At 50.5% G+C, this 15,315-nt stretch overlaps 1 non-coding gene across 1 annotated transcript; it reads left to right on the top strand.

Moving 5' to 3' along the window:
* The first annotated feature begins 12,141 nt into the window (after positions 1–12,141).
* On the top strand, positions 12,142–13,954 carry LOC149195175 (18S ribosomal RNA). Its single transcript, XR_016255441.1, has one exon. It is a non-coding gene; the product is annotated as an 18S ribosomal RNA (ribosomal RNA).
* The last annotated feature ends 1,361 nt before the right edge of the window (positions 13,955–15,315 follow it).

Here is a 15,315-nt window from a genome sequence, read left to right as displayed (position 1 = left end):
CCCTTCTGAGTATACCTCAGTGTCTTTTTGCAAGGAAAGTAACAAATTGGTTGGGACCACTACATGTCCATAGTCCAACGGTTTGGATGCCAAGAGTATGGACGCTACAAAAGGGATTGTCCTAAACTTAAGAAGGACAACAACAACAAGAGAAAAAGGGAAGAAGCTCATGTAATTCAATAAGTGAAAGAAGACGACAAGAAGCAAAAGAAGGAAGATCCTCCTATGACTAAGTCAACCTCTTTGCTTAAAGTATTCTTTCAAAGGGGGTATAGGTCTCATTGGGGGTCCCATTTATGGGATTCAAGAGAGGATGATATACAAGCGAGAGTAGTTGAAGCAAGAAAGTCTACACCAATAGAGGAGAACTATAAAATAAAGCCGCAATGATAAAAGCATAATCAAGATGAGGTATGTATGCATCAAAGTTTAAGTCATGTCATCATATATATTGATCAGGTCATGGGAAAAGTTCTAGAATCACGATCAAGAATAAAAGGATCTCTTTCACCAATGACATGCTCAAAGGCATGTGCTATAGTGGAGTAAAAGGTCAACATGAAGAAGTGCTCTCATGTGGAGTATAAGGTGGTTGACCAATCAATCCAAGAAGAAGCAAATGAAGAACATTGTGGTCACAAAGAAAAACTATTTGACAAGATTCCTCAATATCTCTCGAAAGAAGGCATGGCAACTCTGACAAAGGAAGAAAACGATAAAGGACCCTTGACACCTACGAAGGCCCTGGAGATAGTAAGGTGCAGATAACTGATTCAACTCTACAAATATGTCATGATGAAGAGCAATATCTCGATGAAGTCATGAAGGGCCACTAAATCAAAGTACAGGAACAAGCGAGTACAACTAAGCATCCATGTGATAAGTGTTATGAAGGATAGACAAGGTGACAAAGGAGTAGCTAGATGACAAAAAGGACTTGATATATATCAAGAAGGCCACTTTCCATGAAGGGAGCAATGACATGACAAACCAAGAGGGAAAGTGATTGATGGCCGATACCCTGCCAGGAAGAAGTTCAAACAAAGACTTCATGACATCGAAGGAAAGAAGGAGATCAAGCGGCTGAAGGACCCATGAAGAAGACGTTGTTGATGAATGGACAAGTCCCTAGCTAAGAGGGATTTCTAACAAGTTCCCAACTACAAAGGAGCTTGGGCAAGTTCCTTGTCAGAGGAAACTTGGGCATGTCTTCCCCAATCAAGGGGAAGAGATAGACACAACATTCTTGTCTTCACTTGGCAAGAAATAACAGGAGGATTCGGTAATCATTTGGCATCTGATGCTCTTTGAGGATGTGTAGGGCACCCAAGACAAGAGTAGGCAAGAGGAGCGATATTCTTTGAGGGCTGGGAACCTAAGACAAGAATTTTCCTAGAAGGTCATACTCAGGGAACACCTAGGTGGGTATGTACCTTTAGAGACAATGACCAAGGTGTTTATAAGCCATTGGCCTCGCCAACATTGTGCTCTGATCTTAAGAAATAAATCTGTTAGTCAAGGCCTTGCTATGAACAATGTTGGCTAATATGATGCTATAACAGATGGGTTTCCAATCCAGTTTCTCTTATGTGAATTATTCAAGATTTAAAAATAGCCAAACACCTTGTAATGATTTATGAATACCTCCCTAGTTAAGAGGGGGTGTTGAAGAAAGTGTAACTGGGTTCGGTCTTCATAAATAAACATATATATATATATATATATATATATATATATATATATATATATATATATATATATATATATATAATATTTATCATTGAGTTTCTTGCTCATTGAAATAGGCCTAGCACATGTTAAAGTTTTATAAAGAGTCAAAAGAAAATGTTGAAGACCTTAAGGGAATGTTACCCCAGGTATATTTATGTATTAGAGTCAAAGATATTCCTACCCTCGTGCCTTCGTTCGGGTCGTGCACCCGTTGAAACCCCAAATTTCCTTCGGGCGAGCCGGGTCATCCCGTGCCGTGCCATGTGTGGGGATGCGCGGGCACACTGTGCGTGCCGAAAATGCTAAGTCATGACCGCCGTGTGCCTTCTTTGTTCGGGTCGTGCACCCATGGAAACCCAAAATTTCATTCGGGCGATTCGGGTCAGCTCGCCCAGGGAGGGTCGGGTCATGCCATGCCGTGTGTGGGTGCCCTGGCACACGTGGCTGTGCCAAAAATTCTAAGTCGTCACGGCCCGTGTGTCTTCTGCACATTCGTGTGGTCCGTTTGCTCGATGCTCCCTCGGGCCTTTGTTCGGGTCATGCACCCATGCAAACCCCAAATTTTGTTCGGGCCGTGCACACATGGAAACCCCAAATTCCGTTCGGGCGGGTCGGGTCGTGTCGTGTGTGGGTGCCCGTGCAAATGCGTTCGGGAGAGCCAAGTCAGGTCGGGTTGTGCTGTGCCATGCGTGGGTGCTCAGGAACATGTGGCCGTGAAAAAAATGTTAGGGCGTGACCACCCGTGTGCCTCCTGCACGTTCGCGTGACCCGTTTGCCTGACGCTCTGTCGTGCCTTCGTTCGGGTCGTGCACCCATGGAAACCCCAAATTTCGTTCAGGTGGGTCGAGTCGTGTCGTGCGTGGGTGCTCGGGCACACGTGGCAGTGCCAAAAATGCTAAGTCATGATCCCCCATGTGCCTTCTACACGTTCGTGCGGCCTGTTTTCCCGACACTTCCTTGTGCCTTCGTTCAGGTCGCGCACCCATGGAAACCCCAAATTTCGTTCGGGTTGTGCATACAAGGAAACCCCAAATTTTGTTCGGGTCAGGTCGTGTCATGTTGTGTGTGGGTGCCCGTGCAAACACGTTTGGGCAGGTCGGGTCGGCTCGCAGAAGGTAGGTCGGGTCGTGCCGTGCAGTGTGTGGGTGCCCAAGCACACGTGGCCGTGCCAAAAATGCTAAGTCGTGACCGCCCATGTGTCTTCTGCACGTTCGTGTGGCCCGTTTGCCTGATGCTCCCTCGTGCATTCATTCGGGTCGTGTGCCCATGGAAACCCCAAAATTTCGTTCGGGTCGTACGTCCATGGAAACCCCAAATTTCGTTCGAGCGGGTTGGGACGTGGCGTGTGTGGGTGCCCGCACAAACGGGTCGGGTCAGGTCGAGTCGCGTCGTGTTGTGTTGTGTGACAGCACCACAGGCACATGTGGCCATATAGAAAATGCTAAGTTGTGACCAGGGGTGGGCTTTGTGCATGATCGTGCTACCCATTTGCCTGAATCTCCCTTGTGACTTCGTTTTGGTCGTGTGTCAGAGCCCATGTAAACTTGTTCGAGCGGGTCGTTTGCCGTGTAAAAACTTGTTCGGGTGGGTCGTTTTCCATGTAAACTCGTTTGGGTGGGTCGTTTGAGGGCACCAATGTAAACTCGTTCGGGTGGGTTGGGCGAGGTCGTCCGTGCAAAAATGTTCGGGCGGGTCGGGTGAGGGCGTCTGTGCAAATCCGCTCGGGTGGGTCATTAGGGTGGGTCAGGGAAGGGCGTCCGTGCAAACCCATTTGGGCGGGTCGGGCAAGGGCGTCCATGAAAACTCGTTCAGGCGGGTCAGGCGATGGCATCAGTGCAAACCCGTTCGGGCAGGTTGTTCAGGCAGGTCGAGCGAGGGCGTCCATGCAAACTCATTCGGGCGAGTCGGGCGAGGGCGTTCGTGCAAACTCATTCGAGCGGGTCGGGCGAGGGCGTCCGTGCAAACTCATTCGAGCGGGTCGGGCGAGGGCGTCCATGTCAACTCATTCAGGCGGGTCATTTGAGGGCATTCGGGCGGGTCGTTCGGGCGAGGGCACGTGCGGGTGAATGAGCCCGTATCAAAAAATGCTATGTTGTGACCCGAGGTTGGCTTTGTGCACGTTCATGTAGCTCGTTTGCCTGGCTCTCCCTTGTCGCTTCATTTCGGTCGTGCGGGTGCCCATGCAAAATCGTTGGGTAGGTCGTTTGAGGGCGTCCGTATGAACTCATTCGGGTGGGTCGTTTGAGGGCGTCTGTGTGAACGCGTTCGTGCGAGGGCACGCCCGGGCGAAGTATCAAAATATGCTAAGTTGTGACCCGAGGTTGGCTTTGTGCACATTCGTTCAGCTTGTTTTCCAGGCTCTCCCTTGTCGCTTCATTTCGGTTGTTCGGGTGCCCAAGAAAAATCGTTTAGGTGGGTCGTTTAAGGACGTTTGTGTGAACTCGTTCGTGCGAGGGCGCGTCTGGGCGAACGAGCCCGTATCAAAAAATGCTAAGTTGTGACCCGAGGTTGGGTTTGTGCACATTCGTGCATCTCGTTTTCCGGGCTCTCCCTTGTCGCTTCGTTTCGGTCGTTCGGGTGCCAATGCAAAATCGTTTGGGTGGTTTGTTAGAGGGCATCCGTGTGAACTCGTTCAGGTGGGTCGTTTGGGTGAGGGCGCACCCGGGCAAACGAGCCCGTATCAAAAAATGCTAAGTTGTGACCCGAGGTTGGATTTGTGTACGTTTGTGCAGCTCGTTTGCCCGACTCTCCCTTGTCGCTTCGTTTCAGTCGTTCATGCGCCCATGCAAAATCGTTCAAGCGGGTCGTTTGAGGGCGTCCATGCGAACTCGTTCAGGCGGGTCGTTTCGGCGAGGGCGCGCCTGGGCGAATGAGCCCGTATCAAAAATGCTAAGTTGTGACCCAAGGTTGGCTTTGTGCATGTTCGTGTAGCTCATTTGCCCGCCTCTCCCTCGTTGCTTCGTTTCGGTCGTTCGGGCGCCCATGCAAAATCGTTCGAGCGGGTCATTTGAGGGCGTCCATGTGAACTCGTTCGGGCGGGTTGTTCGGGCGAGGGCATGCTCGGGCGAATGAGCCCGTATCAAAAATTCTAAGTTATGACCCAAGGTTTGCTTTGTGCACATTTGTGAAGCTTGTTTTCCCGGCTCTCCCTTGTTGCTTCGTTTCAGTCGTGCGGGTGCCCATGCAAAATTGTTTGGGCAGGTCGTTTGTGGGCGTCCGTGTGAACTTGTTCGAGCGGGTCGTTCAGGCGAGGGCATGCCCGGGCGAATGAGCCCGTATCAAAAAATGCTAAGTTGTGACCCAAGGTTTTCTTTATGCACATTCGTGCAGCTCGTTTGCCCGACTCTCCCTTGTCGCTTCGTTTCGGTTGTTCAGGCGCCCATGCAAAATCGTTTGGGCGGGTCGTTTGAGGGCGTCCGTGTGAACTCATTCAGGCAGGTTGTTTGGGCGAGGGTGCACCCAGGTGAACGAGCCCGTATCAAAAAATGCTAAGTTGTGACCCGAGGTTGGCTTTGTGCACATTTGGCCAGCTCTCCCTTGTCGCTTCGTTTCGGTCATGCGGGCGCCCATGCAAATTCGTTCTGGCGGGTCGTTTGAGGGCATCCATGTGAACTCATTCAGGTGGGTCGTTTGGGCGAGGGTACACCCATGCGAACGAGTCTGTATCAAAAATGTTAAGTTCTGACCCGAGGTTGGCTTTGTGCACGTTCATGCAGCTCGTTTTCCCGGCTCTCCCTTGTCACTTCATTTCAGTCGTTCGGGCACCCATGCAAAATTGTTCAGGCAGGTCGCTTGAGCGCGTCCATGTGAACTCGTTCAGGCGGGTTGTTCGGGCGAGGGCGCGCCCGGGGGAACGAGCCCGTATCAAAAAATGCTAAGTTGTGACCTGAGGTTGGCTTTGTGCACGTTCATGCAGCTTGTTTGCCCGGATCTCCCTTTTCGCTTCGTTTCGGTCATTTGGGTGCCCATGCAAAATCATTCGGGCGGGTCGTTTGAGGGCATTCGTGTGAACTTGTTCGGGCGAGGGCACGCCCGGGCGAACGAGCATCTATCAAAAAATGATAAGTTGTGACTTGAGGTTGGCTTTGTGCACATTCGTGCAGCTCGTTTGCCCGGCTCTCCCTTGTCGCTTCGTTTCGGCCGTTCAGTCCCCCATGAAAATTTGTTATGGCGGGTCATTTGAGGGCATCAGTGTGAACTCGTTCAGGTGAGGGCGCGCCCGGGCGAACGAGCCCGTATCAAAAAATGCTAAATTGTGTCCCAAGGTTGGCTTTGTGCATGTTTGTCCAGCTCGTTTGCCTGGCTCTCCCTTGTCGCTTCGTTTCGGCCGTTCAGGCGCCCATGAAAAATCGTTCGGGCGGGTCGTTTGAGGGCATTTGTGTGAATTCGTTCGGGCGGGTCGTTTGAGGGCGTTTGTGTGAACTCATTCGGACGGGTCGTTCGGGCGAGGGCTCACCTGGGCGAACGAGCCCGTATCAAAAAATGCTAGGTTGTGACCCGAGGTTGGCTTTGTGCACATTCGTGCAGCTCGTTTGCCCGGCTCTCCCTTGTCGCTTCATTTCGGTCGTTCGGGCACCCATGCAAATTCATTTAGGTGGGTCGTTTTAGGGCGTCTGTTTGAACTCATTTGGGCGGGTCGTTCAGGCGAGGGCGCACATGGGCGAATGAGCCTGTATCAAAAATGCTAAGTTGTGACCCGATGTTGGCTTTGTGCACGTTCGTGCAGCTCATTTGCCCAGCTCTCCATTGTCACTTCGTTTCGGTTGTGCGGGCGCCCATGCAAATTTGTTCGGGTAGGTCATTTGAGGGCATCTATGTGAACTCATTCAGGCGAGGGTGCGCCCGGGCCAACGAGGCCGTATAAAAAAATGCTAAGTTGTGACCTGAGGTTGGCTTTGTGCACGCTCGTGCAGCTCGTTTGCTCGGCTCTCCCTTGTCGCTTCATTTCGGTCGTGCGGGTGCCCTTGAAAATTTGTTCAGGCAGGTCATTTGATGGCATCCATGTGAACTCGTTCGAGCAGGTCGTTGGGGTGAGGGCGCACCCGGGCAAACGAGCCCGCATAAAAAAACGCTAAGTTGTGACCCGAGCTTGGCTTTGTGGACGTTCGTGTAGCTCGTTTTCTCGGCTCTCCCTTGTCGCTTCGTTTCGGTTGTGCGGGTGGCCATGCAAAATCGTTTGGGCGGGTCATTTGAGGGCGTCCATGTGAACTCGTTCAGGTGGGTCATTCAGGCGAGGGCGCGCCCGGGCGAACGAGCCCGTATCAAAAATGCTAATTTGTGACCTGAGGGTGGCTTTGTGCATGTTTGTGCTACTCGTTTCCCCGGATCTCCCTTGTCGCTTCGTTTTGGTCATGTGGGCACCCATACAAATTTGTTCGGGCAGGTCATCTGAGGGTGTCTATGTCATCTCATTCAGGTGGGTTGGGTGAGGGCACGCCCGGGCAAACGAGCCCGTATCAAAAATGCTAAGTTGTGACCCGAGGTTGTCTTTTTGCACGTTCGTGCATCTCGTTTGTCTGACTCTCCCTTGTCCCTTCATTACGTTCATGTGGGCACCCATGTAAACTCATATGGGCAGGTCGTTTGAGGGCGTCTGCGTCAGCTCGTTTGGGCGGGTCTGGCGAGGGCGCACCCGGGGGAATGAGCCCGTATCAAAATTGCTAAGTTGTGACCCAAGGTTGGCTTTGTGCACGTTCGTGCACCTCATTTTCCCAGCTCTCCCTTGTCCTTTCATTATGGTCGTGTCCGCGCCCATGTAAACTCATACGGGCGGGTCGTTTGAGGGCGTCCATGTGAACTCGTTCAAGCGGGTCAGGCGAGGGCATCCATGCAAACTCATTTGGTCGAGGGTGTCCATGTAAACTTGTATGGGTTGTTGTGGTGTGGCTCCCTGGCTCACCTTGGTCCCCCCCCCCGGGTGCCTCGTGCCCATCCAAATGATACAAGTGACAGGTTTCCTTTTCGCGTGAAAGGTGGGTTGGTAATTGAGTTGTGTTTTCGGGTTTGCCTGAAGGATGGCCTTGGGTCATTTGTAGGGTGGCCGATTTTCATCTTCTCTCCATCCCCACTCGGTAGCACATGAGCGGTGATGTTGGCCATGCTCATCCCGGGAGGCATAGGTGAAAAATTCCCCTTCTGCTCTCCAAGTTCTTGGAGTTGTATGGGTTGTTGTGGTGTGCTTCCCTGGCTCATCTTGGTCCCCTCATGCCCCTCCAGATGATACCAGCGACAGGTTTCCTTTTCGTGTGAAAGGTGGGTTGGTAATTGAGTTGTGTTTTTGGGTTTTCCTGAACGATGCCTTTGGGTCGTCTGTAGGGTGGCTGATTTTCATCTTCTTTCCATCCCCACTTGGTAGCACATGAGCAGTAATGTTGGCCATGCTCGTCGTGGGAGGCATATCTGAACAATTCCCCTTCAGCTCTCTAAGTTCTTGGAGTTGTGTATGGGTTGTTGTGGTGTGGATCCCTGGCTTGTCTTGGTCCTCTCGTGCCCCTCCAGATGATACCAGCGACAGGTTTTCTTTCCGTGTGAAAGGTGGGTTGGTAATCGAGTTGTGTTTTCATGTTTGCCTGAATGATAGCCTTGGATCATTTGTAGGGTGGCCGATTTTCATCTTCTATCCATCCCCAATCGGTAGCACATTAGTGGTAATGTTGGCCACGCTCGTCTTGGGAGGCATATCTGAACAATTCCCCTTCTGCTCTCCAAGTTATTGGAGTTGTATGGGCTATTATGGTGTGGCTCCCTGGCTCGTCCTGGTCCCCCTCGTGCCCCTCCATATGATACCAGCGACAGGTTTTCTTTCCGTGTGAAAGGTGGGTTGGTAATCAAGTTGTGTTTTCAGGTTTTCCTGAATGATGGCCATGGTTCATTTGTAGGGTGTGGCCGATTTTCATCTTCTCTCCATCCCCACTCGGTAGTGCATGAGTGGTAATGTTGGCCATGATCGTCCTGGGAGGCATATGTGAACAATTCCCCTTCCGCTCTTCAAGTTCTTGGAGTTGTATGGGCTGTTGTGGTGTGGCTCCCTAGCTCGTCCTAGTCCCCTCGTGCCCCTCCAGATGATACCAGTGACAGGTTTTCTTTCCGTGTGAAAGGTGGGTTGGTAATCGAGTTGTGTTTTCGGGTTTGCCTGAACGATGGCCTTGGGTCGTTTGTAGGGCAGCCGATTTTCATCTTCTCTCCATACCCACTCGGTAGCGCATGAGCGGTAATGTTGGCCATGCTCGTCCAAGGAGGCATATGTGAACAACTCCCCTTCCACTCTCCATGTTCTTGGAGCTGTATGGGCTGTTGTGGTGTGGCTCCCTGGCTCATCTTGGTCCTCTCGTGCCCCTCCAAATGATGCTAGGGATAGGTTTTCTTTCCATGTGAAAGGTGGGTTGGTAATCGAGTTGTGTTTTTGCGTTTTCCTGAACGATGGCCTTGGGTCATGTGTAGGGCGGCCGATTTACATCTTCTCTCCATCCCCACTCGGTAGCGCATGAGCGGTAATGTTGGCCATGCTCGTCCTGGGAGGCATATGTGAACAATTCCCCTTTCGCTCTCCATGTTCTTGGAGTTGTATGGGCTGTTGTGGTGTGGCTCCCTCCAGAAGATACCGGTTACAGGTTTTGTTTCCGTGTGAAAGGTGGGTTGGTAATCGAGTTTCTTTGTTGGGTTTTCCCAAACGATGGCCTTGGGTCGTTTGTAGGGTGGCCGATTTTCATCTTCTCTCCATACCCACTTGGTAGCGCATGTACGGTAATGTTGGCCATGCTTGTCCTGGGAGGCATATGTGAACGATTGCCCTTCTACCCCAAGTTTTGGGAGTTGTATGGGTTGTTGTGGTGTGGCTCCTTGTGATGGATAGCCTCTTCATTGTTCGGCTGTTTATGGTGCCGGTGTCTTGTGCTTGTACTCTTTCCGTGTTGGCATTGTCAGTTGAGATGCATACATTTAAGAGGGACGTGGAAGGGTTTTGGTTGTAAACCACCTACCCCTCCCTCTTTCTTGCTTTTTCCATCTGGCAATGTGAGGCGTTGTTCTCCTTATTGTAAAGTCAAGGGTTGGCATTCCTTTCAAAGTGCACATCGTTCATGGTTGCGGTTGGAAATGTTAAGTCACAATGTTTATGGGCATTTGTTGTTTCAAGTTTGTATGCGCTCCTGGTCCAATGTGGAGGAGGCTTGCTATGTCGATGGTGGGGGCTATCTAGAAGAAGTATTTTGAGGTGGAATGCTTCGACCTCCCTCCTTTGCGTGGAGGTGGCCGTAGGGGAAAATAATTCATCATCCAGTCGGTAAGGCTGTGGGAAATCTCCTAGGTTGCCTGTACGTAGGGTGCGAGGGGTGCGGAGCTACCCGATCCATCCTCTTGTTTGGATATGTTATTGTATTTTGTAGTGAGCCTCTTGATTTTAGTTTATTTCCTTCCTTTGCCTTCGTATCGTGGTTGCCACAGGCGGTCAAGTGATCGAGGTCCACCGTTGCTGCTGTCAGGTGGACTCCTAGGTGGCCTCGGTGCATGGCGTGGAGGGTCGGGGGGCACATTTCTAAGAGAGGTTGTGGGCTTGGTTGGTCTTGTTGTTTTGTTTCCTTCTGTTTCCTTTGCATTGAGGTTGCCACAGGCGATCATGCGATCGAGGTCCATCATTGCTGCTATCCGGGTGGACTCCTAGGTGGCCTCTCTACGGGGAGGGGAAGGTTGGGGAGCACTTGTTGTTTCAATTGTGTATGCGCTCGTGGTCCAACGGGGAGGAGGCTTGCTAAATCATGGTGGGGGATATTTGGAAGAAGGATTTCGAGGTGGAATGCTTCGACCTCCCTCCTTTACGTAGAGGTGGCCATAGGGGAAAATTATTCATCATCTAGTCAGTAAAGCTGTGGAAAATCTCATAGGTTGCCTGTACGTAGGGTGCGTGGGGTGTGGAGCTACCGATCCCTCCTCCTGTTTAGATATGTTCATGTATTATGTAGTAAGCCTCTTGATTTGCATTTATTTCCTTCCTTTGCCTTGACATCGTGGTTACCGCAGGCGGTCAAGTGATCAAGGTCAACCATTGCTGGTGTCCGGGTGGACTCCTAGGTGGCATCGGTGCGTGGCGTGGAGGATTGGGGGACATTTCTAAGAGAGGTTGTGGGCTCGGTTGGTCTTGTTGTATTGTTTCCTTCTGTTTCCTTTGCATTGAGGCTGTCGCAAGCGATCATGCAATCGGGGTCCATCGTTGCTGCTATCTGGGGAGGGTTGGGGGGAAATTGTTGTTTCAATTGTGTATGCACTCGTGGTCCAACAGGGAGGAGGCTTGCTACATCGATGGTGGGGGCTATCTGGAAGAAGGATTTCGAGGTGGAATGCTTCGACCTCCCTCCTTTGCGTGGAGGTGGCCGTAGGGGAAAATTATTCATCGTCCAGTCGGTAAAGTTGTGGGAAATCTCCTAGCTTGCCTGTACATAGGGTGTGTGGGGTGTGGAGCTACCTGATCCCTCCACCTGTTTGGATATGTTTTCTTGTATTTTGTAGCGGGCCTCTTGATTTGCATTTATTTCCTTCCCCCTTGCCTTTGCATCATGGTTGCTGCAGGCGGTCAAGTGATCGAGGTCCACCATTGCTGCTGTCTGGGTGGACTCCTAGGTGGCCTCGGTGCGTGGCATGGAGGGTCGAAGGGCATTTATAAGAGAGGTTGTGGGCTCATTTGGTCTTGTTTTATTTCCTTCCGTTTCCTTTGCATTGAGGCTGTTGCAGGCAATCATGCGATTGAGGTCCAACATTGCTGCTGTCCGGGTGGACTCCTAGGTGGCCCCAGTGCGGGGAGGGGTGGGTTGGGGGCATTTCTAAGGGAGGTTTCGGGCTTGGTTTGTCTTGTATGATTTCATTCCCTTGCCTTTGTGTCGAGGCTGCCGCAGGCGATCATCCGATCGAGGTCCATTGTTTCTGCTGTCCCGGTGGACTCCTAGGTGGCATCAGTGTGGGCGCAGGGAGGTTTGTATGGCCTCTCTATGATGGGATTTGTGTGGTCGGTCGTCCTCTTTTTATTTTCCTTCCTTTTCCTTTGCATCGAGGCTGCCGTAGGTGGTCGGGAGATCGAGGTCCATAGCTGCTGCTGTCCGGGTGGATTCCTAGGTGGCCTCGCTGCGGGGCATGGAGGCATTTAGAGGCATTTCTAAGGGAGTGGGTGAGTGATCGCTCATTTTCTTGTTGGTTGGGCCATGGATGCAAACTCTGGAGTCGCCTTGGTGCATTTTGGCTTGGAAGGTCTACCCATTTGTTTGCCATGTCCTTGGCATGTTGTGTGTGCTCTCTTCTTGGGATGCAAGAGGTGCAAGGCATAAAATTTTTACATGATATTTTGACGTCTCTTTGACTTGATGGGTGTTCAGGTTGGCTCTTGGTAAGAGAGTGCCCGGAATGCCCTTTGAAGTGGGAGGGTGCTACCTGGTTGATCCTGCTAGTAGTCATATGCTTGTCTCAAAGATTAAGCCATGCATGTCTAAGTATGAACTAATTCAGACTGTGAAACTGCGGATGGCTCACTAAATCAATTATATTTTTTTTTATGGTACCATACTACTCGGATAATCGTAGTAATTCTAGAGCTAATACATGCACCAAGTCCCGACTCTTTGGAAGGGATGCATTTTTTAGATAAAAGGCCGGCGCGGGCTTGCCCACTTCTCCAGTGAATCATGATAAATCGACCAATCACACAGCCCTTGTGCTGGCGATGCTTCATTCAAATTTCTGCCCTATCAAACTTCTATGGTAGGATAGAGGCCTACCATGGTGGTGACTGGTGACGGAGAATTAGGGTTCAATTCCGGAGAGGGAGCCTGAGAAACGGCTACCACATCCAAGCAAGGCAGCAGGCACGCAAATTACCCAATCCTGACATGGGGAGGTAGTGACAATAAATAACAATACTGGGCTCATTGAGTCTGGTCATTGGAATGAGTACAATCTAAATCCCTTAAAGAGGATCCATTGGAGGGAAAGTCTCGTGCCAGCAGCCGCGCTAATTCCAGCTCCAATAGTGTATATTTAAGTTGTTGCAGTTAAAAAGCTCGTAGTTGGATCTTGGGTCGTAAATGTCGGTCCGCCTACTCGGTGTGCACCTGCCCTTCCGTCCCTTTTGTCAGCAGTGTGATCCTAGCCTTAATTGGTTGTGTCGCAGTTCTGGCACTGTTACTTTGAAAAAATTAGAGTGCTCAAAGCAAGCTTCTGCTCTGAATACATTAGCATGGAATAACGTGATAGGAGTTTGGTCCTATTGTGTTGGCCTTCGGGACAGGAGTAATGATTAATAGGGACTGTCGGGGGCATTCGTATTTCATTGTCAGAGGTGAAATTCTTGGATTTATGAAAGACGGACCACTGTGAAAGCATTTTCCAAGGATGTTTTCATTAATCAAGAACCAACGTTGGGGGCTCGAAGACAATCAGATACCATCCTAGTCTCAACCATAAACGATGCCGACCAGGGATTGGCGGATGTTGCTCTAAGGACTCCACCAGCACCTTCTCAGAAATCAAAGTGTTTGGGTTCCGGGGGGAGTATGGTCGCAAGGCTGAAAATTAAAGGAATTGACGGAAGGGCACCACCAGGAGTGGAGCCTATGGCTTAATTTTACTCAACACGGGGAAACTGACCAGGTCCAAACATAGTAAGGATTTACAGATTGAGAGCTCTTTCTTGATTATATGGGTGGTGGTGCATGGCCGTTCTTAGTTGGTGGAGCGATTTGTCTGGTTAATTCCGATAACGAACGAGACCACAGCCTGATAACTAGCTACGCGGAGGTTCCCCTTCACGGCCAGCTTCTTAGAGGGACTATGGCCATTTAGGCCATGGAAGTTTGAGGCAATAACAGGTCTATGATGCCCTTAGATGTTCTGGGCTACACGTGCACTAGACTGATGCAGCCAATGAGTTTTTATTCCTGGTTCGAGAGGATCGGGAAATCTTCTCAAATTACATCATGATGGGGATAGACCATTGCAATTATTGGTATTCAACGAGGAATTCCTAGTAAGCGCGTGTCATCAACTCGTGTTGACTACGTCCCTGCCCTTTGTACACATCGCCCGTCGCTCCTACCGATTGAATGATCTGGTGAAGTGTTCGGATTGCATCGACGATGGTGGTTCGCCACCGTCGACGTCGTGAGAAGTTCATTGAACCTTATCATTTAGAGGAAGGAGAAGTCATAACAAGGTTACAGTAGGTGAACCTGCGGTAGGATCATTGATAACAGGGGTTTTCTTTTTTGGTTCGGGCTGGTTGGGTTTCGATTGCAATGTGGGACTTTGTGGTGCGTCTCTGGGGTAGTTGGTTTGGTGTTTGGTGGGAACATTGTTGGTTGCTTGTCTTAAGGTAACGCTTATTTTTTCGTGTGTGCTTTCAAGCCATGCTTGCGCTTGTCCCACCCATCCATTGTTTTTCTTCCCCCAATGTGTTTTTGTAGGGGGTTCAGAAGCTTGTTTCTTGGGAGCCCTTCCGACGATCTGTTCGGCCGGGCATAGTTGCTGCAGAGTTGAGGTGCTTGGTAAATACGATGGATAAATTTGGACTCATTCATAGTGGCGGTGCTCAGCCTTTTGTTTGTTGGAAGGCATGGGCCAAGGGTGTGGGATTCCATAGTTGGTTCTCTCGAAAAGGCGGCGACAGTTGATGTGTTTCTTGGGTGAGCTTTTTCGCTGGTGGTTGGGTTGAGGGAGTGGTTATGCACATGCCTGGTAGCTCAAACCTTCCCTGAGGGGAGATTTTCAGGGTACGGTCAGTATGGGATGGATGAAGAGCGGTTCAACCCGTTGGGCTAGCCACCCTAGTCCCTCCCGACCATTCCTCGACATGCCCTCGTGGAAGGGTTGGGTGTCCAAGTAATGAAAAACCCATCCCTCGGTCTGAGCTCCATCGAGATCACAATTTTCCCCACCGATGGGAATGAAGGTGGCAATCTTATCTCGTGCCTTTTCCATCGAGGGAATTCCTCATCCTCTCGTGGGCCACTCCCCTTCTAAGGGAAAAAGAAGTAGCGGGTTGTGTCTTTGTTCCTCCCTTTGGATTGTGGGTTTTTTGTGGGACTTGTGTCATTTCTTTGTTTCGTGGTGTGCACTTTGTGAACGTCCCTCTCTCTAGTGGCCTTGCACCATCAATGTATTTGTGGCCTGCGGCTTTCTCCAGTGTTGAGTGTCGGCCCGTGACAACTCCTCTTTGGAGTTTGATTCTTTGACCCCCGTTGAATTTCTCGCTGGAAAGGTTGTCGGGTGTTTTGTACACGGAGGGGTGAAACAGCGGGGTGGGTTTGTGTTATTGGTAGCAGTCTATTTGTCATTTGAATCCTTGTGCCACTGGGTTGGGGTCTGTTTGCCTCTCAGTGACGTGCTCCAGACACTGGTCTCATCGTGGCCCTTGTCTTTTCTATTGGTCAATTTTAGGTTGTGATTTATTTGCTTGGTTGTTTTCTGTGTTGTAAAGCTAGAAAGAGTGTTGTGCTGAATGCATGTGGGAGGGTGTGAAGAGGTGGGATGCTTTTTTGATTGGGTGCCTTGTTTGATTTCTTTTTGGTTAGCGGACATCTACTCGGCGTGCTGTTGAGCTTCTCCCTT

The sequence above is a fragment of the Pinus tabuliformis genome, chromosome 2_2, assembly GCF_031772625.1.
Source record: "Pinus tabuliformis cultivar Carrire ecotype Pingquan chromosome 2_2, CPIR1, whole genome shotgun sequence".
In the NCBI taxonomy this organism is placed as follows: Eukaryota; Viridiplantae; Streptophyta; class Pinopsida; order Pinales; family Pinaceae; genus Pinus; species Pinus tabuliformis.
The sequence above is the reverse complement of the archived record's forward strand: the minus strand, read 5'-3'. Positions and strand labels throughout refer to the sequence as shown.